The sequence below is a fragment of the Dromaius novaehollandiae genome, chromosome 1, assembly GCF_036370855.1.
Source record: "Dromaius novaehollandiae isolate bDroNov1 chromosome 1, bDroNov1.hap1, whole genome shotgun sequence".
In the NCBI taxonomy this organism is placed as follows: domain Eukaryota; kingdom Metazoa; phylum Chordata; class Aves; order Casuariiformes; family Dromaiidae; genus Dromaius; species Dromaius novaehollandiae.
Genome location: NC_088098.1, coordinates 129,675,677 through 129,702,827, shown reverse-complemented (window position 1 = coordinate 129,702,827; position 27,151 = coordinate 129,675,677). Strand labels below are relative to the sequence as shown.

The following is a 27,151-nucleotide window of genomic DNA, read 5'->3' as shown; positions in this document are numbered from 1 at the left end:
TTACCCAATGGTTCTGTCATTTAAGGAAAAGTATTTGCTTTTTTAATGTGTTTGCTCTGTGATAAATGAGGAAGATAATTTGCTGTGTTCTTTGTGATGTGGTGAGAATGCACTGATGTTTGGAAAGCATTTAAAGAGCTGTAGATGGAAAGCATCCAAATCACATCCAAATCACATTCAAACTTATTAAAATACATATATTCAATAATAAGTTATTTTAATATCTGCAAAAAATAGTTTCCTTTATTATTTTATTATGGCTTTCCTGGGTATAGAAATAAGATGGAAGCACATATAATATAGTCCAAAGTCAACATATTTTATAACCCAGTGGTCAGGAAATGTTTCAATATATTTTGAAAGGTTGTCAATTTAAAAAGAACTGCAAAACACCTTCCAGCAACATGCTTCTACACAGTGTACAGAAATCTAAGCAATGTTTATAAAATCTTGAGAGGAGTGAATTACACTCGTCAGGAATTACACTCCCCACCCCCTCCTTAGGGATTGGTTTTTTTCTGTGTTTACGTATCTGCAGGGTTTTTAAAGCTTGCCAGCAGAGTTCAGTAAATATTAAAAAAAGGCACATACACATGTTCAGTTAAAAACTTATGTTCATATTTTTCTTATTTGTTATCTTCAAACATACCTCTGCACAATTTATTTATTTCAAATAATTATTGCAGAATCAATACCCAAACATTTATATGCAGATATGAAGGTTCACATTAAAATCTTTGTAAAAATCAATTTAATTTCCAGTATTTCATTACCATCTTCTGATTATAATAAAATCCAAACCCCTCCAACCTCTTTTCTTTCTGTAATGGTCTGTCTTCTAATCACCATAGTACACTTTTTGCATTCCTGTCATAGCCATCATCCAGCAAGACAGACATCCTGGCATTACTGTTGCATCAGAAAAAGTATTAGGAGTAGGTTTTAGCACTGTAGCTTGTGCTGAGGAAAAATGATCATAGTTGCAAGATTAGGCAAGAAAACAAGTTGTATCTCCCTTGAGTCTTAAATTCTTCTAATTTCCCCACTTTCTTCCCTTCCAGAGGAATGAGAAATTTTTTTTTCGCCTTTGTCATGGAGCATCCTCTGAGATACTCTAGATAATGAGAGAAGTCTTAATTAAGCCACCATGCCCAGTTCGTCCCTCTTCCCCAGGATTCAGGGGAGTATTTTTTACTCTTCATGTTTTTCCCCAGAGCCAAAGCCGTAACCTTAAGGACACTAAGTTTGAAGCCTGTAAAACCTTCACTGACTTTTCCTCCTTAGCTTCCCCAGACCAAGTGTTAAGTTCTATTATGTGGATTTAAGATTATTCCTGGAGTACAGTGAGGAATATTTGTATACAGGCAGGTACCTAATCTCTCCAGAATTTGTTATGTTATTGTATGTGAAAAAAAAATATTATAAATAAAATTTTTATTTACTTCAGATCAATACTCTGAATTGTCAAAGGAAAATAAGCAAGTCTGAACAAAAGAACCACTTGTTACAATATTTCACCTTCAGTTTACAAACTTCATTCTTCTGCAGTGAACAAAGTTGTTACTTTAAATGTAATGGCCATTATTTAGGGTTTGTCAGAATGGAGCGAAAATAACATATCAATAATGTACGACCAAGTGATTTGCCAGTGCCAAAAGCACCTCTGTTGTGGCATTCTTTGCAGTGACACATTCTCCTTCCCTTTCCCCCCAATGCTGCAATCCCTGATGTGATATTACAAATTGTAGCTCTAGATAGTGTAATATTGTGCTTTGCTTTTGAGGTCAAAGACTCTCTTTTCAGCACGAGAGTGTTCAGTCCTCTGTTGTCTTTGCCGTCTTGCTCAGTACGGACAGGGTTGATCCACAGCTGCAGACTATCCCTGAGATGGTCTGGAAGCTGGGATTAGCTCTTTGCTCAGGTGTCCTGTTTTTCAAGACAGTAAGGGGACCCCCTTTAGCAGCAATTGCCCATGAAAGAGATTCAACCTGTTAGGAGGAAGAGAAACCAATAGAAAATTAATGCAGCCTCAGGACAGACATTTTTTCCTTGCTGCTAAGTCTCTATTTCTGACTGAGGGTAAAAAACAAATCTAGTCTGCAGGCAGAGGCAGAAGAAGTGCTGTGGTTTAGATGGGTAATCTTTAATTATAGTATTTGTGTCTTTAAGTTAAAAGGAATGGAATATGGGTTTGCATATATTTACCAAAGCCTTTAGATAAGCCAGTACCAGCAGACTGAGATGCTACTTGTAGCACTGAGGCATACTTTATAGCCTTGAGGTAATGTTAACTTCCCTGGTGCTTACATAGCTGTGTCCTTCAGACCCAGCTAAGCATTCAGAACTCCCTACTACGACGACAACGACTACTACTACTACTACTACTGATGGAGAGAAAAAGGACAAGCAGAAAATGTTGCTTGCATTAGCTGATGAAAGTTGAAGCCCTTTAGCATGTGGAGGAGAGCTATTTTTAACGGGAGGAACATTATTTTTAATAGCAGAAACAACCAGGAGGACTTCCCAATAAAATGAAGAGTCTTTCTTGAAGTAAAAGGCAGTTTAAGGACTTTGGAGAATGGACTCATGGAGATAAATCTCTGCTGCAAGATCTGTTCAGATCAAGGCCTGCGTGTCAGACTTACTGTGGACAGAGTAAATCAACACCGTAAGCTCCCTGAGCTTTTGGACTTACTGTGTGTAGCGTGGTGGCTCAGGGTGTTCAAGCCCCATGAACACCTATAGGCAGTGAGGAAAAACTGCAAACAGCAGCTGGTATCCATGAGGTCCAGGAGTGAACAACTGAGGGAGAAAAAGGCAGTAAGAGAAATGATGTGGCCCTTAGAGCTGATCGAGTCTCCCTCTTGGCACTGACACTGTCTGTAGCAGTGCATGCACCAGTGTCTTGCAACCCATATAATAGGATGAGGGGCTGGAGGAAGTGCCTAATGAAGCTCAACCACAGACGAAGTCACACATTAAATTTACGCTCACCTGCATTAGTACAGTTTTACTCGTTCAGCCAGGATGTATTACAGGACTGTCTCTCAGGTTGTCCAGTACTCTAGTGAAAGCTTGTATTCCTGTGTGCTTCATTTAAAGCACTTCTTGGCCAGGGAGACTTTCAGTGTGTTGCACTTTCAGGAATATGGGAATTGTCGGGCTGGAGCAAATCAGAGATCTGTCTGCCTCACATCTCTGAGGAAAAGGCAAGAAGCCTTCGTGTAGAGAAAAGTGTGGAGTAACCAGGCCAGCAAAGAGCTTTTTCTGTACACCCCGCTGATTACAGCGTTGTCCTTATTCTATAAGTTTAAATGTTAAGGATTTGCTCTAGACTCATTGTCATCAATGGAAAAAGAGCCGTTGATGGTCTGGTTTGAGCCACAGGAGTCCTAATACAGTGTGAACAAGTCATGTTTTAAGTTATTGATTAATTAACAACTAAGTTATGCATTATAAAAGTTAACTGACAGTTATACGTTCTTACTAGAGTTTATGGACTTGTAGAAAAAGAGGTGCCATTTGGAATTAAATTTAAGGAAATGATTTTTGTAGATGTATCCCTTTTTTTTCTCTTCCGTTGTGGTACGTATGGTCTCCATCTTCTTGGACATAAAAGCCAATTTATAAGGAAACAGTATGACATAGCTGGTATATTCTTACTCTTCAAGGAACAATTTAAATAAAGAATGATATAATACTTTCAGATATTTTATTCATTAAGATTTTTTTTTCTTTTTGCATTATATGGCTTCTAATCTTGTTCTTAAATATAGTATTTTAATTAATAGTGAGGAAAGTAATTTTTAAAATGAAATTCTCAGATAATCATATGTGTACAAATACTGCAGAGGCAGAATATTTACTGAGACCTGTGTTTAGCTTAAATGCATTTCCAATTATATATTATTTTTTTATTTCCTTAAGAAGAATGATCATCTCATAAATCATGATAAAATTACTCATTCATGTAAGATTTAAAGTCTTTCTGATGGGGAATTTTATGTATAATATGTATTTTTCCATCAGGGTTTACACTGCAAGTCGGTATTATGATCATGCTGGAAGTTACTACTCTTTTATGGTATATTTCATTTAGAAATGAAAATGGAAGAAAATGAAATATATTACTGTTAGAAATAACTTTCTTCTTTAAAGGACAGGTTCTTTTAATTTCAAATAGTGGCATTTTTTTGAGAAATCATATAAACTCACACATAAATATAGTGAACATACAAAGTAAGAAAGGCTTGTTTTTTTGTTTTTTGTTTTTTTTCCCAGGGTCCCAGGAAGCTGTGATCTGTCATGTCACAGATGCTCATAATATTGACTCTCTTATCAGGCAGAGTGATTATACTTTAGGTTACCACAGGAATTATTTGTTTACTTTTATACAGCTCAAATTAAGGCCCTTGAAGCTCCTCCTGGGCTCTGTCTGCTTTTGTGGTTGCTTATATATATATGCATGCATGTGTGTATACATAAATATTCATATTTACAAATATGTATTACTGGTGGCTTAATTAGTATCATTGATAACACATTAATGATAATGATATTATAGATAGTCTATCAGACAACCTAGTTCATTCTATAAATATCCCATCAGGAAAAAAATACATTATATTTCCCCCATTTAAAAATCTTTAAAAAAATACTATCAAAAAAATCAGTTCAGAAGCAGATTTAGGAAAGGTGTTTCTTCGTAAGAAAGCCCATATTCAAGCCTAAAAGGGACACACTGAGAGCTCTTATACTGGCAATCTAATAAAAGCAGGCAGATATTCTCAGCTGGTATAAATCTGTATAACTGCAGTGATTTCAGTGTTTTTCAACTGCAGCCTGTTTTGTAGTGTAGAGAGAAAATGTTTGGCTCCATTGTACAAAACCAATTATCTATATGAAACATATTCCGGTTAGATTTTACTGTCTCTACTGGAACTGGGCTTGCAGTTGAAAAATTCAAACCTCCTTTCTAAAATTACCTCTCTTTCTCCAGTGTTCATTCTAAGATTTATATGTAACAGAAGAGTAAAGGTAAATCGTGCATGTTCCTTTTTCATTAAGAAATACAGTACTGAGTCTTTGTTAAATGTAGGTAAAGTTACTTAGAAAAGCTGATTCAGCAGTTGAAATTTCCATTTTTCTATTCATTTCTGATGAAGATTGTGTGCCGAGTGACTTCTGGGGTCACTCCTGAGAACATCGCTCTTTTAGTTTTTACTCTTTCAGTCTGTCAGCTGTGGTGTAACCTGTGTACTTGGGCCTGGACAGAAGGAGAGCTAGTTTCATTACTGAGGACAAAGACAACACCCCCCCCCCACCACCCCCCCTTAAACAGTATTACGGCGGTCAGCCTTGTTTTCCCCTGCGTCTAGCTTTGGGATGAATACTTCATTTGTTGGCTACAGTGAAAAAAGGCTAATTAGGTAATTGTCTCGAACTAATGTGATGCCTTAGTTGACATCAGGATGCAGTCCCTGAAACCGAAGCGTATGCTTTGTGCTTTTGCCAGTTCGAGCACAAAGCGCAGCAAAACCTTCAGCTCTTCTTTGTTCAGCTCTTGAGCAAAACATATATTTTACTGCATTGGCTTACCTTTTGGCAACAATATATTTTTAGGTTTCAGCGTTCTTATGCTTAATGGCCTGAAGGTCACTGCTGAACACAACACAGGACTGAAGAATCAGCGGAGGGAGGCAATAGCTAAGCTTTTGAAATCAGTGTTAGAATATTTATTCTTAGACACATTCTGGTGTCTGCCGATTAAACGTCTTCCTTTCTTCTGCCATGAACAAGCTTCACCGGAAAAAGGGGTGATTGGGAAACTTGGGAAACAGAGAGATTTTGACATTTTGAGGTTAAACTGAAAATACACCTCCTGACAGGGAGCACATTTCATGTTTATCAGTGTTGCATAACTAGTGACAATTCGTCGCCTTTTCCCTTGCTTTAAAGAGTCAGAATGAGTAAAGGTACTACAATCCCCACTGGAGGAAATGTGCTCTGTATTCTGTAATTCAGCCCGGTTCAGATTTGAGTACTTTTTTACATCTATTTATGAGTCCATTAATAGTATAAAACCTTTATGTACCATTTTTTTTTTTTAACCTCCCAGTATAGGAATGCTAGAAATTAGGTATCCTTTTTGTACTCATTCTGAGGTAAATATATGTTTTTACAAAATTTAATCCGTTTTTGTTGTTTTAATAATTTTTAATAGTCTCGTTTCTAGGATGAAGAATACGATATTCAGCATGATTCATTCTACATACACCATGCTTCCTATGGCATTTTCTTAGGCATGTATCTCTCATTTAGTATACCACATACATGATGCATTGCTTTATAAAATGTGTATGACATTTTCAATGATAACGTGTGTGCCATAGCAATGCTTATCCTACTGTTTTTCATTCAGATTAACAGAAAAACATGTGGGTAAATTATGGGAAGTATAGCATGGTTTAAGTGGACTAATTATGACATGTTTTCTTAACTTTAGGTATGAATACCTCTGGCCTGCTCATCATCTTTCATTTAAAAATCACTTGGAGCTTATACAACTTCTTATGTTTTGATATCTAATCTCATGATTTTCCATTAAAACGTCATTAACAAAGTTTAGTGCCAGTTTCACCAGGGCAGAAATGGAGGTGCATTCATATAGGCAGCCTATACAGTTTTCTAAATGCAATTTTGAAAACCATCATGAGATAATAGTGCTATATTTTGTATCTCATTATGCATAACTATATTTTATCACATCCTGAAGAGGCTAGAAGAAAAAGCAAACTAGATGAAAGCATGGAGGAATACACAGGATTTGGTAAAGGTGGCTGCCAAAATGTTGATAAATTGTAGCAAGAAGATAAGTAGCTAGTACCATAGAGGATTTTTCTCCTGCAAGCATGACCTCTAAAGTCAACCCTGTGACAGGGTTTGGCTTCAGGAGATTGGCCTAAATCAGATTACAGAGCAGAGCTGACAAGAAAAAAATGTATTGCACATTGACCTTGAAACAAATGCAGTGTAGGTACTTGCAGTGGTCCCTTGTATAGTGCCTTTTGTGTAAAGCAAAATCAAGGGAAAACAAAAATAAATTTGACTTTGGTAGTGAGAAATTTTCAACTCTACTTAAAGCAAAATAGGGCCTAAAATGATGAAAAACAAGAGTACTGAATACGAATCATCTTGTTGCTAACTTCGCTGAGGCAAAAGACAGAAGGATAGAACATGCTGTACTTGTCATGACCCACAGTTTGTAAATGTCTCTGAACAGAGTCCTGACAGATGCTTTGTGTAAGAGTGATTGACTTCAGTGAAGTTGTTAGTCAGCCCAGCCCCGCCCTCCCCAGTGATCAGAAATTGCTGTTCGTTTGCTGGAGGCTCCCTTCAAGCTCTTGTAATAAATCACGCTGATGTGCATCATTGAGATATATGGGCTGGACAATGGGGTATCTCTTCACCTCCTGTTGCAGTTCACTGAAACTCTTAAAATACCCTAAAGAGCAGCATGTTTGTCACGTTATTCTGGTTAAGAAAAATGCTTTGCACTGCTGTCTCACTGCTCATCCAAGAATCTTAATTTTTTCTAAATAGAGAAGGCTCATAGGACTCACATGAGGTAAAGAAGGTTTTAGTGCATATATTTCACAGTTAAGTAAATTGTAGAACTAAGAAGTTAACATCCTACTGATCGTTGTAGATTTTAAAGTGAAGTGGAGTCTGAATTTTAGCATTGAAATGGCCTTTCACAAAATTCCTTCAACTAATTAAAATATTCCATGGCTTCATTTATCTGAGTTATCTATATAATACATTTTTGTATCCTAATCTATGATTACTCCATGTGTCTGAGAAGTATAACATTCCTTAACGATAAATTAGGTGAACATCGTTACTTACTGGTGAAAGGTGAGGTTTTACATCAACCTGTGTATTTGAAAGGGAGAAAATATCTACAAGATACACGTGAAACCAGAAAATCACAGGATAAGACCTATTTTTACAAATGCACATAAATTTACATAAAGGAAAGTATATATAGAAAGAAAACATATACAAAAGTATGTAAATATTAGGGACAACATCTGAACTTTGCAAAATGATTCTAGGAATCATAAAGTTTGTAAAGTAATGGTTTGAATCTGAAGAAGAATGTTAATATGTTCAGTATGTTGATTGAAAATTGAAATATGAAAGAATTACTGTATTCCCTACCTGCCTACATTCTTGTTGAGACTTGCCAGACTCTCTCCACAAATGTTCTTCCTTGATCATCTTCTGTAAGCAAATCACTTTGCTTGTGGAGAACTCTGAGCTTTGCCTCTCTAGTTGCTGTAAGTAACTGCACCAAGTGGAAGGTGACATTAGAATTAAGGGATATGGTTCACGTGCCTGAACATGAACCAGGTGCAACGCAGAGTTCTGACTTGCATGCACTCTTTGTGGTCAACAGAAGTAAATGCATGTTTCCTCCTGATCAAGATGACTATGTGAAGTCAGATTAATTATATTCTCAATGTGATCGTTCCATGTACTGTAGAGAGGGAACAGGTTTATTAGCTCAGGTGTTCATGTTTCGTGATCAGCTAGTTAGAATACTTTAATTCTAGCTTTTCCTTCTTTCCTGAACAAAAATTCTCCATTTTTTTTGGAGACAAAGTTTTGTTCTGAACTGGTATATGGACAACAATCAAGACTTTGGAGAGTCAAGACTGGCGACTGTCTGGATCCTCCTGACTTGGAAACATATTTCTGTCTCCTGGAGCCTCTTCTCTGGTCCTCAGGCCCTTCCTTTACTCTCTAGGCATCAGGGCAGCTCAGCTGAACTAGAGGTCTGGAGAGGGCCCAGGCCACAAATACTTTGCAGATACAGGGTTCCCAGCGCAATTCCTGCTGGGGAAGTCTGTATTTGGATTCAAAATGTTGTGTTGTCTTTTACATTTCTTAACTCTTAAGTGCTTCACTGTCCTGTTAACCATAATGATGCCAATAGTAGCTACTTATAACATTGAGCTCCTTCCTTTATTTACGTTCCCAGCGTTTTGATGTTTCAGGAATATATTGAGGTTTGGAAATGGCGTTTCTACTGGATAAACATTTAGGATCATGTTCCTGAAATCATTCAACTTCTTAGCCTGTAGCTGGCATGACAGAAGCTAAAAAGCCAGTGAGAGTCTAGTATGATAAACTCAGAAGCAGATTTAAGATACAAATGCAATTTTGAGTTTGGAAGACTACTGCGTGTTTTGTGGGGGTTTACATAATATATAAATTTGAGGTGAACTTTGCTGAAAAACCTGTTGATAAAATTATTATTTTTTGAGGTTATGAATGAGACTATAAACTTCATTTTGGAAAATAGCTAATGCTTTTACTGGAATGAAAAAAACTTTTTGTAGATAAAAGCAATAGTATATCAAACTCTTTTCTAGTCCTGACAAAAGCATAATATCTCATTAATTGGCTAAAGTTTTACCATTTAATACATAGGAAATGTACAAAACCAGTGCAGTGATCTCATGATGCCTGCATCAGTTTAATTACCTTTGGTCTTGTTTTGCTTTAATCAAACAGATTAAGAGCATACAGGGTAGTGTGCTGCACCAACCAGAATGTCTTGGCATGTGTCTTGTTTGCAGAGCAGTACAAAACTCGTTCTGATGTCGTAAATAAAAATAAAGTATAAAACACGCCCATGCTTATTTGTTATATTGAAACAATTCAATCCAAAGCCGTGTTATATCCAGGTAAGAGCTGTCTTATGCCATGTAAAAGCCCAATGATACTTTCAAGAGATTTTCAAAATTCATTTAAATATTTTTGACAATCTTGTAATGTTTACTTAAAAATTTCATCCCTTTTATAGATATATATATATTGTATAGGATGGATCAGAAATTCTGTGCAAAGGATACCATTCCTGGGTAAACTGGTAATGATTTGTTACATTTCCATATAATCTTATTGATTTCATGCTGACTGACTAGGAGTATATTTGCCTATTTATGTGCCACCCACTTCATATTTTGTCTAAACTGACCATAGTTGAGTTGTATCTTTCACTGAAAGAGAGAATGAAATCACTGAAGTATTAATTGCTACTTTTTATGAATCTAAGTGTGATTTTGTCCATTATTCTCATCAAGAGGAAGCCCAGCATTTTAAAGATGATCCTAGTTCAGCCACGGGCTTTTTTATCTATAAACTTAATGGAAAGGAAGAACATCCATGTCTTTCAAAAGTCTGCTTTTGAAAATGCAGTGAATTTAATTGGCAAGTATTAGCTATTTTGTTATACGTAATTATCAAACAGCCATTAAAATCCTAAGTTCTAGTCAGGTTTTCTGGATAGTGAAAAGTGAAGAATGCAGGAAAGATTGCAGCTCATGCAGAATGGATGCCTGCTTTATGAGTTGCAGTACAGCCTACCCTCAGACAAGCGCCGACACCACGTGGAAGTATGTTGACCCATGAGGATGGTATCTTCAAAGATAACAGAAGCAGTGAGCCACAAATTTCAAGATGCAGAGGCTCAATTTTCATTTTACTGGTTGCTGAACAGCTTCTCAGGGAGTATGATGAGCCTTATGTAGATTCTCAGTCATATCACTGTTAAATGCTTTATTATCTTCTACACTCATTAGGAAAACATCAGTTGCCTATTTGCATAGAAGAAAGACATTAATTCTAGATATAATACCAACCACTTTATGGAAAATTGTTTTCATAAAGGCTGCATCATCGAAAAAGCTTTGAAATTTTACACAAGCTACCCAAAGGAAAAACAGACAGGTGATAATGTCACATTTCCAAAACAACTCTGCAATGGAATTATTGTCTTGTAAAGCTTATATTTCAGCCCACACATTTGACAGTTGATAGTCTGTGAAATGAAAGGTTTGGGATTTACTAGACCATTTACACTTTGTCTGCAACTTTTGCAAGTCCTCGTAGACCATGTAACACTTCTGGAACAACTGTGGAAAATATTATAGAAAAAGTATGGACTATATTTTGTCTAATTCTGTCATTCTCTCTTTCTCTATTGACAACAGACTATTTTTCCTGAGACTTAAATATTTACAGTAGTACATATTAATGAATCCATAACCTATTCACTTCTTCATTGCACATTTTACTGAATATTTTTGCTCCAAAAATGAGGCTGGGGGGCGAGGAATCCACTTATGAGGTTATTATTGAAAACATCATTCTGTGAATTTATTTTTTCTAAACTTTGCAGCAGTCTGTTCTACATTGTATTTCACTTTCATGTGTGAAGTGCTACAATTAAACTAGAGTAAAAAAACTCTTGATTGTGGCCTGCAATTTATTTGTAAGATTGCCAAGTAGCAAAGCATCTCTGCATTTGCACTATCATCTGAAAAATTTTCAGCTCTCATTTCTAAAAAATTTGGTATCTTCTCTCTTTACAATATTTTGTTAGCTATAATTCTAGAGGGGAAATATTCATTTTCTTCAGAAAAATGAAGTTACCAGAAAAAGACCTGGACTACTTATCAAAATGGATTTTAATCCTGTTGATATGGAAAACAGAACTGGTAGAAGAAGCCTTGCCCATACCTGTCATTTCTGTTGGCCAATATAAGCCAAATCAGGCTATCAAGAGATAAACTAAAAAAAAAAAGGGGGGGGTGGGGGGTGGGGGGAGAGGAACTAGAAGGGAATTCTGTATACCTCCTGCCTCGCAGTTTGCAGACAGATGCTCTCCCCTGTTGCAGAGGCTGACTACAAACGTTCATTAGTTTCCAGTTAGCTTTGGTGCAGGGGCTGGAACCCCCTCAGCGCACATTCCTAGGACCGTTCTCATACTATCTCAAATTAAGAGAAGGAGACTGTAGGCCGATTAAAGTTGTCCACCATGTCAAGGAGTGGTCATCAAGGTAATACTCATCACTTTTCAATACTTATTCTCCATCTCCTCCTTCGCTTCCCGTATAGGCCAGCCATATCACAGATCATTTAGAGTAAGTCACTTTATTCATACAGCCATGTGATGCTGCTATGGTCTTTAATGCAATACCAAATGGAACTAGGATTTAACATAGTGAGAACAAAAATTCTTGTAAGCCTGAAAGAAAAAAATCAGTCTGTCTTTCAGTTATTTGCTTGAATGCCCCTCTTTACCAGGCTCATGTGAGCATGCATTGCTTAAGTGGATGGCAGCCTCATAATTTCATTTACAGCTCACCTTTAATAATTATAATATATATGATTGTCATAGCTAGTGATTCTGCTTACAAGATTTGCCTGTATTTTTTACAGTTACTATTCTGGCAGTATTGAACCATACTAATTAGTAATTTTGTCATTTATTTTTTATGCAATGTAAGCAAAATGAGTTAACTCTTCTGCTTTTCAAGAGAAAATATTTATAAATATTATATTACAGGTAATAAGCTGAAATACATTTCATTTTCACTTGATTTTAAGTGACAATTTTTTTATACAATTCCTCAGTTCATCTTTTTTGAAGTAAATTTACTTTATAAAAAAGCCTGGTCTGTATTTTGCTGGTGTTTACTATCTCTTACAGAGAACAAAAATCGTGTCCAAAAATTATTTTACAATTGGAAAAGTCCTCTGCCTGCTGTGTCTGCATTAATGTACTGTTCTTGGCAATGTGTATTTTTTTGTTTGGAGAACAATCATGAGGGTCAGTACCAGCAAACAAATCCTAATCAGTTAGGAACTGTGACTATACAGCAGACTTGCTAAATGCTATTTTCTGGGGCTGTACACTTGCTTGAAAATAATTTTTCAGTGAGGGATACTCACAGTTTCTCTTTCTGATATTGCATTTTGGCACTTGCACAAGTACATCATTACCTGGAGAGTGATAAGTACCTGAAGTCGGTGATTCATCCCATCCTAAGATGCCTCTGTAAAGTGGTTGGATCAATTGCCCTCAGAAAATACATTATGCCCTTCAGTGACTACAGAGGGGTCCTCAATAGGTGTAACTTTAAGATGGCATTTAAAGTCAGGTGACATTAGCACTGTAATCGCCATTTAAAAGGATTGATGTAACTCTCTCAAATTCAAGAAAGACCAGAATCTGGCCTCTCTACCACGTACCACGTCAGATGTTGACCCAACAGAGTATGAGTGAGATCTGGTCAACTAAGACTATAATCATCCAAGCAATTGCCATATTGCACAGGACTCCCTTCGGCCAAACAGCCTCCTCCACAGCAGGTGGGGGGGGGGGGGTACGGCAGAGTTTCCTCACAATCAGGGCTGCATAGATATATAGGACATATGTACAGTCCCCTTTTGCTAATTGCTGATCTTTTTGCTGACTTTGGAGTAGAAGTGCTTAAGCATCATCAGTAGCAAGCCGATCACGTAAACTCAACTGATACAAAAAAGAAATAGTTTTTACTGTATTCCTTAGTTCACATAGTGCAGACAAGATGAATATCAGTATCAATTCCCTGATTTTATCAGCATAATTTTCTCTGAGTTTTTCCAAGACCATAGTTTCAATGGCTGAGATGAAACCATTTATGCCAGTAAGACCAAGGACTGGACCTACATTCACTTCAGGTTGGTAGCACAGTACATGGCACTGCAAAAGGGCAACTTGCAATCTCCCTTCCAAAATCAACTCTCAGTAGGGTTCAGAAGAAAACTACACTTTTTTCCACGGCTGATGTTGTATGCTTTCTCTGCTTTCATTGCACACTACAGAGCAGCATGATAAAGAGTTTAAGGCCAGCAAGGCCAGTAGTAAATGGACCCTATTTTTCTTAGTAGGTGTATTTCTGTTTATGCCAATACATATGCCTTCATGTGCAAGCTCTATGCAATATGTATATTGCTATTATTTTGGAATTTCCTGACATATTGACACTTTCCTGACTTTTTATGCAATGGTATATATAGTGAGAAAATGATTGTCTCTCAGATTACAATCATCACTTAAAAAGCAGAAAGAAAGGGTGATTATGTTTCATGTTTACCTGAATTCTGATTAGAAATTGAAGTAAACATAATTCAGGAAAGCTACGATTACACATTTCCTGTTCCTTTTGCATGTGTGTTAAAAAATGTGCAAATATATTTGTATTTATCTGGATATGTATATTTAGTCCAGAGTTCTATTGTTTCTTATGTAATTTTGTGTCAAGTGTTCATATAAAGGAAGCAAAATTTTCATTCTAATTTTTCATTAATATTAAATATAAATTGAATCATTTTAAGTTCCCATTCCTTATCATTGAAACAAGAATTGACTGTTTCAGCCAAAAATTTTTGAGAGATTTGCTGGTCTTACTGATTGAGAGATTTTTTTCTAGCTATTTGAGATAAGGCTGTAGTTTAAATTGTTTACAGATCACACTGCTCCCATTGATTATATACTATATTACAAAAAGTAGTAGAGAAGCAACACGTGCAAAGTCAACGTTGTACATCTCCTATCAGAAACATTTGATTTTTGTGATAAATTTCAGCTAAGGATGAGATTACCTGGCTTTTCTATAAAATCTCTGAAGCAAGGGGAATGCTGAAAAGTTACATATTTTAATTACTTTAAAAGTACATGAACATGAAGTGCACATGGACTGAGCTCCCTTATTCTCTGTTGCATTTACTCGGTCACTATTTCATTGGTATTCGTCCTGCATCTAGGGTTACTGGGACTGGCAGAATATATTTCTGCTGGCATACTTGTAACACTTACTCTGCCGTAATGCTCCGGTATTGACCCAAGGCTACTTTTTCAGGTATATTTTATCTTTTCTATATTAGCTAAGTAAGCACACTGAACTGCAACAGGCTTGTCAGTTCTAGGGACCCTCTGAATTTGACATACGTTTTCCTAACTGAAAAGACATTCTGAAATTTGTAACAGAGAGTTAAAAAATTCTGATTCTTTTATTGTTACCTTGAGGGTCTGTTTAGTTGCCTCTGAAACAGAATTATCTTTTTCTGAAAGCATATCTTGAAATAACGCGTATCTTTGAATAACACAGAATTGGAAACACTAAAGTTACTATCCAATTTTTTAATTTATTTTACACAATAAGCCCTAGGTTTAACCAATGATAAACAAAAATATCACCATCAAGTATTCTACAGTATCAGCTACTTACACTAGGTATAGCTCTAGCTTTAATTACAAATGGGAATAACTATAGGAACAGATTGCCCTGAATCTAAGTGGATGTGGCAGGGGAGCAGGTGATAGATTTCCATCTTGAACAGACTAAGACTGCTTTTGACATCTGTCACCGTGGGACTAGCAGCTGGAAGAAGATACCGAAGCAAATGGGAGTCCCTATTCTCCCTGCTGCACTCCCTTCAGCCCCCCCACACGCTTTTCTCATCCCACATCTGCTTCGCTTCAGCACACCTGCATCACCAGATTATTAAAGTCTAATCTATCCAGGCTTTTCCCCTATAGGCAGACTGAAGAAATTATTTTGTACAGCTGTGGCACTGCATTTCCTATATCACGGGAACAGGAACATGAGTGAAGGAATGCACAGCCTTATTCTTGTGGAATATGCTGAGAAAAGGGAAATATCAGGAAGCAGGGACTGAGAATAACTCTACCTGTTTAACGCCTAGTATAATGCATCACAGAGCCTCCTGATTAAACACGGAATCAAATGCAAACCTGGGTGAATTGCCTTCCCTGGAAGGAAGCACCTTCCCTGTTCGAGGCACTTACTGCATATTGTTTTTGGAAGGCACCTGTTTTACAGACAAGTGAAAGAAAAAAAAAAGGCAGAGTCATCACTAAAACTTCCATGGGGTTCGGTTAGACCAGGATTCTCTCTGAGATTTTTGTCCTAAAATTTTTTAAGAGGTAATGTTACTGGACAGTCCAGAAAGGGGGCAGAGCTCCTTGAAGATAGAGCTGGAGAGGAGTGCAGACAGCTTCTGCTGTGTAGAAATCAGAAAGGTGAATCTCCAAGATGAAAAATTGCTTGAGATTGTGTGACCAAGCATAGATCAGTGTATCTTCCTTTGCCTCATTTTTGCTATCAATAAAATGACAAAAATAATCCTGACCTTCTCTTTTCAAGTTCTTTGACATCTACAGATTAAAAATTAATCAAAATATAGATGGTAGTCCCAAAAGAATGATGTGTACAATGATAAAGAGAAGGGAATGAAGAAGGTGGAAAAACAGGGCAAGCATTTTTAGGTTCTCATTTTCATGATCCAAGGGAGAGGTGTATGTTCATGCCTGTGCATACATTTAAGATGCAATTTACTGGATGATCTTATTTGATTCAAATAAATGCTTAAAAATGAATAATGACAAAATAATAATAATGTATCATAACACTATAATAATTTCTATCATGCAATTATGTATACACTATGACATTTACAAAATTTTTGCATGTTTTTTTATGTTGTATAAAGAGCAGTTTTGTCCATTGGTATGCATAGAAACCTATAGATATATATACATATCTATATAGTACTTCAGTACTTTGCTAAAATCAGCTACAGTAGAGAACAGTTTCCTGACAGTTCTACCTGTCACCACATTTTCAGTAAATAATGCAGCCAAGGAGAAAGTTGTAGCAAGATCAGCAAGTGTTCTTACATGATGAGAAGTGGCAGTCTCTCACGCTGATCCTTTGAAAAAAGAAACATATTGAAAGGATACTGTCAAAGTTGAAGTATGACCTACCTTGATGGTAGTTCCCTATGGCAAAGCTTACTGTAAAGATCGTAAAAACCTGCAAGTTTTTGTATTTAATCCTGGCAATGTGATTTGAGAGAAGGAATGCAGGGTTTTGATTTGGGAAATTTTGATTTCTGGTTGTTGTGCTTCTGTGTATAGACTGCTTGACGTGCAGAAAGTCACTTAGGGGTAAATTGTACTTCTATGACATCTCTTTATTTTGATGGATCTCCGCATCACTCTGGGTGAGTGTATGGCAGACTTCTGTAGCATTTTGCAGAGCCCGGAGTCTTCTATACCCTGCTAACAGGCTGCAAGCACAAAGCAGCCTTTGCAGCAAAACAGGTACCTTTTCCAGGAAACATCTTTTTCAGCTCCATAAGCCACCAAAGACTTCCAGCCATTACTTACCGAGACTTTATGCAAAGTGCAACTTTTCTCTCCCTTCCCTCGTGGGCCTGGGTTGTGTAAGTACTGGCTGGACTTCATGCTTTGATCTTTCTTTCCAAGTCTTAAACTCTTTAAAAAATGTGTAATAAAAGAGGTCATGCATTAATATTAAAACTGATATAGATGTCGTTTATACAGAAAAAAATATATTTACACTTTTGAATTTCCAGTTTCTCTGGAAAATTTGTTCTCTTGAAACAGGAGTAATATAGCTTTTCTTTTTAACTAGAGAAAAGTCTTCTCTTCTACTAACACTTAAGCCTGATATTTCTGACATTAAATATCCCAGAGTCAAGAAGATCCTGCTGTCCTCAAACTCGTGTAAATTGTAGGTATGTCTTGAGTGGGTAAAGTATATCACCCCTACTTAAATCCAGCTTACTGACTAAACTGAAATAACCAATCTGCAACTGTTGTAACAAAATTTTGTTTTTAATTTACATAAAAATGTCAGAATAGCTGCAAATTTCAAGAATAGAATCAGCTTGCCTTACTGAAGTCTTCCTGCTTTAACAATTCTGAATCGCTTTAATGATTTCATATTCCTATAAGATTAGACTTCTAATGGGAGGGGTGTATCCCAAAGAGCTGATAATCTAACGCCAGAAAGTTAATCGTAGATAATTTACACATGCTATTATTATTTATATTTATTATAGTGGAGATGCATGGAAGCAAAAAGAGTAGAGTCTGACTGAACCAGACAAAAACAAACACCAAGAAGGAGGTGGGCTTTGCACCCAACAATTTCCAGTCTAGATAAAATACAGGCAGGGAAAATGAGTAATTTGTAGAGTTATTGCCACGTGGGAAGCAAGTACGATGTTAGATCCATACTTTTAGGGGAAGAGGAGGAAGAGAGCAGGCAGAAGGTTAGAGCAGGGAAGGATGGAAAAGGAACAGAGATGTGGCTGAAGCAGCAGCAGTCCAGCGGGGCTGCAGGCAGTGCCGGCACCCCACGGGCACCGCCAGGCACCTCCTCTCACCGGGGTTGCCCCAATGGGCAGCAGCGTCTGAGGTGCTTCTTAGGTGCCAGGCATCGAAGCCCATGTTACGCTCCTCTTCCATGTTGGCAGGGGACGAGCCTAAAGGAAGAGGATACGTAGGGTAGGAAAGGAAGTGAAAATAAATTAACGTCTATAGCTTGTTCTGTAATCACCTAAACAAATGTGGATTCGTCTGTGCTGATCCCCAGCTTAGTCACTGTACGGTGCTCTCTTCCCTGGAGCTGCTCATGGGATTCGCATCCAATGAACTCATTTCTTCTGTTGTATTTGCTGTTCCCTGGCAACCACCCACCTTGGAAGAATAAAATCCTGTGACATGAAAAGGAGCAGAGGACCCTCTCCCTCCCTTCACCCACTCCAGCAAATCCTCATATCCTTAATTCCTTGTGCAGCTGGGCAGTCTGTATCTCAGTTACTTTACTGAGGTAACAGTTACACAAATTGATCAGGGGCATGTCAAATCTGCTTGTTATTTAAACGCAACAAAGCTAAATCGTATGAATAATTCTGATTTATAAAATTAAATATATGAAGTTTTCCTTTCATTTTCTCAGCATGTTCATGCAGATGGTCTGTTTTACCTAGGAAAATGAAATGAATTATACAAAGATGACTTCATAAAAAAAATTTTTCTCATATAACTAACTGTATGTAAGAAAATTAATTAAAGGATAAAATGAGTGGCAGCAGAATATTAAGCAATAAACAGCTTTTGTGAGCTACTTAAATCCAGATAAAGGTTGCTTTTATTATACTTTAACAAAATGCACAGAGGAAAAGCATACAGACACATATCCAGGAAACTACTAGAGAGCTGATGGGAGTTTTACCTGTGAGAGAAACCAAAATTTTAACTGCAGGTTGTGCATGTTTGTGTTTCTGTGTATAAAGGGAGGGATTGCCTAATACATTATTTGTATTCCTTTTATCACTATTTTAATGTAGCCTGTTTGTTCTCTTTTATTATGTAGTTAACTTATTTGGGGGATTTAACTAACATGAATATTTCAAGAAGTGGTTGAACTACAAACACAAAAGAATGACAGCAGTGGACTGGACCAAACCAAAGATGTTTATAGCCCCCTACCCTCTTTCCAATGCCAGACGGTAACAAATGCCTTGGGAAGAGGACAAGAAAGATGCAAATATATGGCAATAATTCCCCAGCATAGTCTCCTAAACTTCAGTAACTTGTGGCTCAGGACTTCCATCTTGGAACTTAAGTTTAAGTCTGGAGGGGGGAAAAGGCTAATGCAGCTACACATGGCTAGTATCCATTAGAATTGGTTGCGAAGAACAAGAATCGGATTCTAGAGTTAGACAAGGTCTCCAAGGGCTTGTTTGCCCTATCTTAGTGTAGAACAAGATGTAAGGATCCTCGAGCTAGCACCAACCTCACTGGTGCATCCTTTGTGCCAAAATACCACCCGGAGCCTAGCAGTAGCATGTGAGTGGGGCTGCAGCACCCCGCAGACATGGCGGTAGCTCCTCCAGTGCTTTGCTGGTGGGGAGTCCTGCATAGCGCGGTGCAGTAAGATGGGAAGATGGGGGCAGGCAGCTGCGAGGCAAAAGGGACCGACTCTTACGAGAAGGACAGAAAAGAAACCTTACAGAAAAGGGAATAAGGTCTTCGTGGGGGGCAAAGCATACCCCATCTTGGAAAGACCAGATCCGAAGGGCTAGCAGAGACCTTTTAAAACGGTCTAGAGAAGGCAACTTAAGAAATGAAGTTTAAAATAAATTTTCCTGTTTCAAGTCACATCTTTGATCTGGATCTAGATCTCCTGATCTTAAGTCCAATGTCCAATATCCAATATGCTGTTTTTCTAAAAGTCCTAAATTGTCTCTCATATCAAAGAAGATGAACTAATAGTAGTAAGGCACTTAAAATTAACATTCCAGTGGTAATATTAAGTTCACTAGTTCATGGCAAAAGATGCCAGATTATATTCAGCTTCTAATTTAGAAATGTAAGTCAGTCAGGTGAATGTCATAAAAATGACTTTTTGTTATGAAATTCTAGTGTAAAATTGTGACTAGCACAATTTTCAAAAATGAAAATCTTGAACCAGAGAATAACAGCACAGACAAACATTGTGCAACTGATAGGATGGCCTCTTCTAAAATGCATCTGGTCTTGGTTGCAAAATAAGGTTCATTATGGTTTATCTCACAAACAAATAGAATTGAACAGTTCAGAAAAGTGCTGCAAAAATCTGTCTGGGGGAAGGAGCAGCATAAGCTTTTATTTTATAAGTGATTTTACAAACTAATCATATTTACTGGGGGAAGAAGAAGAGCAAAATTGTACATGATATGATACGTAAAATCATGAATGATATAGACTAAAACCTATTAACCCTTTTCAGTAATACAAGATTACTTAAAATGCAACATTTTTAAAAGCAGAGGATCTACTTTATACAACATGTAATTAAGTTGTTGAACTCAGTACTATATGGAATAGTAATCAAGCAAATAAAATTCTAGGAATAAAAGTCATATTTATAGGAATACAATTTATAAACTGCAAGATTAAAATGAAATCAACTATTAAAAATTCTTTTTCGGTGTTTTGAGAGCAAGAATTTTCTCCGCAACTTATACTTTTGTCTTTCCAACTCTAGATAAAGATTCAAGGTTTCCATTTAATTTTGCTTAAAATTTATTTCTATATCCGAATTACCTTTTGATTTTTTGTGCCAAAAAGTGAGAAGTAACATTGAATTCATTTCAGTAGTATAGCAGAAGAAAGATGGGGGTTTATGCTTAAAATGGAAAATCATAAGGAGGGAGGAATCTTACCAGTGATGATGGTATTTCTGAACACTTAAAGAAATACACGGTAGTAACAGGGGACTTAACGTATGCCAGCAGCTACCAGATAAAGACTGCAGCAGAACCCAGGGTCTGACAAGTGCTTGAAATTGATGCTTTCTTAATGCAGAAGTAAGGGACGGAAAGGAGAGAGGAAGTCCTTTTCAGTTTGATTCTAATCACTGAAATACATTAGTTGACTGTGACCATGGACTCACATGGTCATGATTCTTAAGGAGACAAGGAGAGAGGACACCATAACAGAGAAAACAAGCTTCAAGAAATCCGATTTAAAACTCAAAGAATGAGTCTGTAAGCTCATGAGAGGCAAATATAAATCTTAAAAAAAAAAAAGGACGGGTCAGGAGAGTTTACAATTCCTTAATAACATTATATTAAAGACATGTTAATATTTTCCAATGCAGAAAGTTGAATCTGAAGGTTAGAAAGCCACCACCATGGCTGAATCACAAGCTCTTCACCAGCATGAAGCTCAAGCAAAATATAGAAAGAAGTTTAAGTTATTAGAGGTTCCTATATATGGGAACGTTCAAACATGCAGACACAAAATCAGGAAAAAAAAAACAAAGACTTTCTACAGCTATCAAGGGATATAATGTGCATTAAGGAAACATTATTTAATTGTGAGAGAAGAAACCTCTGTTTCATGCACAAATATGTTTTATTGTTGTGGTAGACAACTTTCTGTTGCCTCTGAAGTGATACTGTGAACAACATCTCTTTCCCTTAAATGTTGGATGATCTTGGATGACCTTCTCTGGGCCAGGCTAGGACAAAAACCCTTGAATTTGATGCATTCTTCTGTTGAAAGGAAATACAAAGTATGCTCCTAGTAGTCCACTTTATTGTAACTTGAATGACAAAGTATTCCCCTTATTATTTATTTTTACTCCAGGTAAGGTGTAGTGGGAATTATCTGAATAACCTGAAGTCTGTATCTTATGTTACACAGAAAAATTTATTCTTCTAGAACAAAGATATCACGGCCTGGATTAAGTAGCTCAATTTTAATGTAGTCAAAAATTAGCTCCTTTTCACCCCCACAGCAGTAGTGTAATTGACAGATGATTATATATCAGCATTTGCCAAGAACATTGCTAAGCACTTTAAGCCTGGCAAACCATGTGTTACATTGCGATTGGTAGAAAAATCTATAATTTTCTCTTGGGGAAAGGCCAACCTTGTATCGACTGAAATGTTGCACCATACTCTTTCCATCACAAAATTCCAGCTGCAGAGACTGGACGTGCTCCTAAAAGGATGGATTTTATTTATTATTTTTAATAGAAGTGAAAATTTATTTCAGGAAACAACAATAGCTTACCAAACTTGCCTTTCCAACTGTTAGCAGCTTTGAAGTTAGAAGATGCCCTTGGCTTCACCTCTGGATTTCAACTCACAAGTGAGTTATAAAATTAATGGTGGTAATTAATTCTCAAGGGCCATAGTGAACCATACCCTGAGCCCCTGGAGCCCTTTCCCCTCTTTGTCTCTGATTTTGAAATAAGCTTACAGTCATGCAGCCCAATATGTATATTCAGAAAAGCTTTTGGATGAACACTGTAGTAATTATTTTGTTGGGTCTAATGGGGTACTTGGGATTATGCAAGCATTTTAAGAGCTTAGTTATTTAAGTTGCTTTTTAAAGTTATTACTTAAATAATGCATTGCCAAATTATTTTTGTACCACATAAGCTTATATATACACATATGTACACAGAAGAAGTTGCTGGTGTTTGTTGCATGAGAAGCTAATATTTATAGTCAGTTTTACGCATACTGTTTTATTTGCACATTGGATCTGCACCTCTTCTTTCCAGAAGAAGACATTAGCAATCTCAGTCAGGAAGGAAAATGTTTCCCCCAGTAGGTTCGTATAAAGCACAGATAGTTTTGCAACCTTTTTATTTGAGGAAGTATAGATACTAGGGCTCATGAACCCTGCACCTTACAGTGTTTTATCAGTAACCTTTTCACATTTCTCCCCTCTACTTGGGGTGATCTGGGGTATGGTTTGGGTTTTGTTTTAAGAGGGAAACATTGCTTATTTACATGTACACAGGCAGGCTGCTGGAGTTCTTGGTATTTTGAATTCAAATTGTAGCAAGACATCATTTAAGTGAAGTAATAATTGTGGGCCTTGACCAATTTGACACTGCATATCTGGTGGGAGCTGAGTCTAATCTGCTAGTGAATAGCTGGGTGCCCTCTCAGTCTCTGACATTTGAGCTGAAAATGCATTGCTGTTAGAAGGACATATGTCTTCTATTTGAATGATGAAATACATAACTGTTGCTAAATAGAAGGATATTTTTGGTCTGTAGGAGGAAGAAGACAGAACCATAGGAGGTAAAGTTAATTACAAAAACAAATTAACTGACCATTTCTGGCCTACATTTCTTGTAGATCTGAATTACTTATTTTTCACTGATCAAAATAATTACATAGCAGCTATGCATATATTCAAATGCCAAGTCATTTGCTGTCTCACTACAAAGAGAGCGCACCCAAGATCCCATGATATTTTGAATGCTAATCCTTTTCTTTAAAGTAAATGAAACAGTCTCTTTACTGTCTGTTGCAGTTCTTTAGGACAAATAATCTATGTACTTTATGCAGAAAAGCAATCAAAAATGCCTGCATGATGAAATGTGCTTCTTTGAAAGATTACTTCTAGAATACTTGTGCAAAAACTCTTCTGAGACAAAATTGGCAAAGCAATTCCTTTTTAACCAAAGGGTATCTTTTTCCAAAGTGCACCTATATTCTGATTTTGATCAGAAGGTGTATTTGACTGTATAGAGTCCAAATTCATAAGTTATTAAAAGAATAAGCATAAACAGTAACCCTTCTTCTAAAAATACTGCAAAAGATTAATTATGATAGAAGTTATCTCTGCAGTGATAGTACCTTAAAACATATCCTAAATGACATTTATTACCTGGAATCTCATGTATTTGAATATAAGAAAAACTGGGGAGCAACCCAAGCTGTAAATGCTGTGAGGGAAGCTCAGTAATGAAGCTTGGCAACAAGGATCTAATCATTACTTTCAGGGTAATTATGCAGTATACTGAGCAGGGCTTCAACTCCTGGAGAAAGATAGACAATGAATGCCAATTTTTGACCTGCCTTTTAAGACATTCTAAACGAGAATAATTTAATTGGTATCATGTAATTACTCAAAAGGCAATCTTGAGTGCATTATCACCCTCCCGTGTCAGTCCTGCATACCTTGTTATCTTGTTAGAGTTTGTCAAAAAATTGTCATAGGAGACTGACTCTTAGAGAGGATAATAACCCTACTGCTGCTGCTCCGAGCCTCAAACCTGAGTTCTGAAATAATGAGAGGATTCTGCTGCTGGGAGGAACCGTCTTCCTTTGTTTGGGCTTTTTTTTTAAGTTAGACCACCCAGATACATCTGTCGTAGCAGGGGTAGGGATTTTAAAAATGTTTTGAACAGTGGCGTCTTCATGGGTTTTGTCCACAGATTTATTATGCACTATTTGCAGAGATGTCTAAGACCTTACTTGCAAGGTTATATATAATCCTAATGATTCCTTTCCGTCTCTGTAGTATGAGAAAGAACAGGAAAATAATACTTTTTAGAATGACATCTCATCTGTTCATTATAGAAAGTTTACTAGTAGAATTTATTCTGGTTTCTTTTCCATTTCGTTTGAAAACACAATGAAATTTGATAGCACGTTGCTGCAATGTATGTCCTGGTGACACTGTTTGTACTATTTGTTAGCAGTGAGAGAAGCAGGTAAATGAATATTAATAACAAAATTTCTTATTTGCTTTGATATTCATGTCCACTCCCAAAACTTTTGAATTTTACTAAAATATTACCAAATGACGGAACATGAAGGAGTAGTAAAGAAAAATTCCTGTCGCTCAGTATCAGGTATCACCACTCTGTCCTCGCATTTCTTTTTCAGTTTGTCATCATTCACTTCTCCAGAGACTACTGTAGCTCTTTCTGAACAATTCCTTCCCTCATTTCCGGGTGCTGTTGGCAACCACGGTTTGTCTCTACAGACACTATAAATGCTACCACCACTCCCCAGCTAGAAGTCACTGTGCAGTCTTAATTCTACCTATAAGTTCATTGCTATATCCTGGCTTGCATTCATTTGCCAGGCGACACAGCATTTTTTCTATCATGCATGATGTGGGTTTTAGAAAAGAGCAACCTCACCTTTCATTTCACCCAACACCTAATTTTCTGTGTGATGCTTTTGAAATCAGCCGAAAAAGAGACAAGCCATTGCTGACGACAGGCTCGGCTTGCACAAAGGAAATCAATCTGTAACCAGATCAGTTGCTACTGCGAGTGCTCCCAGCCGCTCTCATGTCTTTCTACTTGAAGTGTTTCCATTTGGAGCTGTTGGGCACAGATTTTCTTCCTCTGCACTTCTATCGGTAATGACAATTTGTCGTCAGATTTTATGGACAATTAAATAGGTGTAGGGCAACTTGGAAACGCCTGAATTTCTCTGTTTCTAAATATATTGCAGAGAAAACACTTTAAGGTCACAGGAATAGCTGGAGATGAAGAGATGGAGATGGTTTAAGGTAGTGCTGGTCATAGCTTTATGACACCTAAGGGGCAGTGGATCCATATTAACAAGACTAGTGCAGCATACTATATGCTAAGAGATGACTGGAATTCAGTAGTGGTGCACAGTGCTCCACAGTTGTATAAATCCTTGCTAGAGATCAAGAGAAATACCTTAGTGTCTTTTTCTGGCTTGATGCAATGTAGAAAATTTGGGAGGGGCTAGGGGTTAAAGTTCTGAAGTGTAAATACTGAATTAATCATGATGGCATCATTGACATGGTGAAAAAGCAATTAGCACATCTCAGATGCAGGTGACTTAGAGTACTCTGGACTTGTGGCTCCATCCTATTTGTATTTGGTCAGAGGGGAGTACTATATAACACATGTGCCTCTTATATGGACACACAACAGACAATGCTACAAAAGACTACTGTAGATGGGCAAGCTACCAGCTTTTTGACTCTTTTGAGCACATAGAGTTAATTCATCAAGTGACCTGGAATTAATTCCCATATGAATTATATAATCAATGAAAATTAAACAATTTGTATTAGAATTCAAAAAGAACCAAAGTGGTTGACACTATTTCTCCCAGGCAGCACAAAAGGAAAATAATTATTTAACATTTCATAACATTTCTCCAGTTTCACACAAACACGTATGATGAGGCTTTATAATGAATCTCAGTAATGCGACAATAATGCAGGTAAGCCCGTGTCTTTACCAAAGCACCAATAAAGGCTTGGGATTTTTAGTGTATAATTCGGTTTGCTAATCTTTCAGTTTACTGACAATTAAAAATTACTCTTGGAATACTAAAAATGCTAAAAAATACTCTTTGGAACAAATGAAATGTGAAACAGGCTAGCTGTATTGAAATTTGATCATTTTAATAAATGCTGTTTATATTTCTTAAAATAAAATTTGAAGAAACTTCAAAACAATGAAACAAATTAAAGTAGCTCTTAACATATGTTTTAAATATTTTGGTTTGACTTTATAAAATACATTTTTTCATCTGAGCAATTTTTCAGTGCATGATGAATTAACAAAACATTTTTTGGTTAAAGGAGTTTTGTCCATATATGCTCACAAGCTTCTACAATTACTGAATTGAAAGTGTAAATAGAAAAGCAAGACTTAAATAAAAGGCAGTTCCCTGTCATCCTCATCTTGTATCAAATGCAGGCTAATTAAAATCCTTTTTACAGTAACTTAGACCTCATTCCACATAACTGTCAGGACAATGAAAATATTCTTTTTTGTTTCCTATTGCTTCATCTTCCATACTGGATTGTATCGTGCATTCATTAAACATATAATGATCAACTGGGGTAAAATAAGCATGTGAAAAGAAGCTTTTGTTCTTTGTCTTCAAAGGAGCTTTCTATTTTAACAGGTATAACTCAGTCCTTAGTTGTTTTTAAGGTGTAATGTTAATAGCAGTAATTATATGCTCCTTTATCAACATTTTCTTAATTGTCACCCATAGTTGTTTAGAAGTGAATACAGAAATGGCATTTTACTTACTGCCAGGCAGCTGAGGCAGCATCACTCACATAATTTGTAGCATGACTAATTAAAATGAATGAGCTTGCTATAATGTT

At 36.8% G+C, this 27,151-nt stretch overlaps 1 protein-coding gene and 1 long non-coding RNA gene across 2 annotated transcripts in view; one reads left to right on the top strand and one right to left on the bottom strand.

The window, feature by feature from the left end:
- IL1RAPL1 (interleukin 1 receptor accessory protein like 1) overlaps positions 1-27,151 on the top strand; it is a 766,492-nt gene that overhangs the window by 615,832 nt on the left and 123,509 nt on the right. The gene's annotated exons all lie outside the window — the stretch shown is intronic.
- On the bottom strand, positions 1,481-8,338 carry LOC135323737 (uncharacterized). The gene is made up of 3 exons (XR_010385259.1): positions 8,224-8,338; positions 2,696-2,802; positions 1,481-1,988 (listed from the first exon to the last, which is right to left on the bottom strand). It is a non-coding gene; the product is annotated as an uncharacterized LOC135323737 (long non-coding RNA).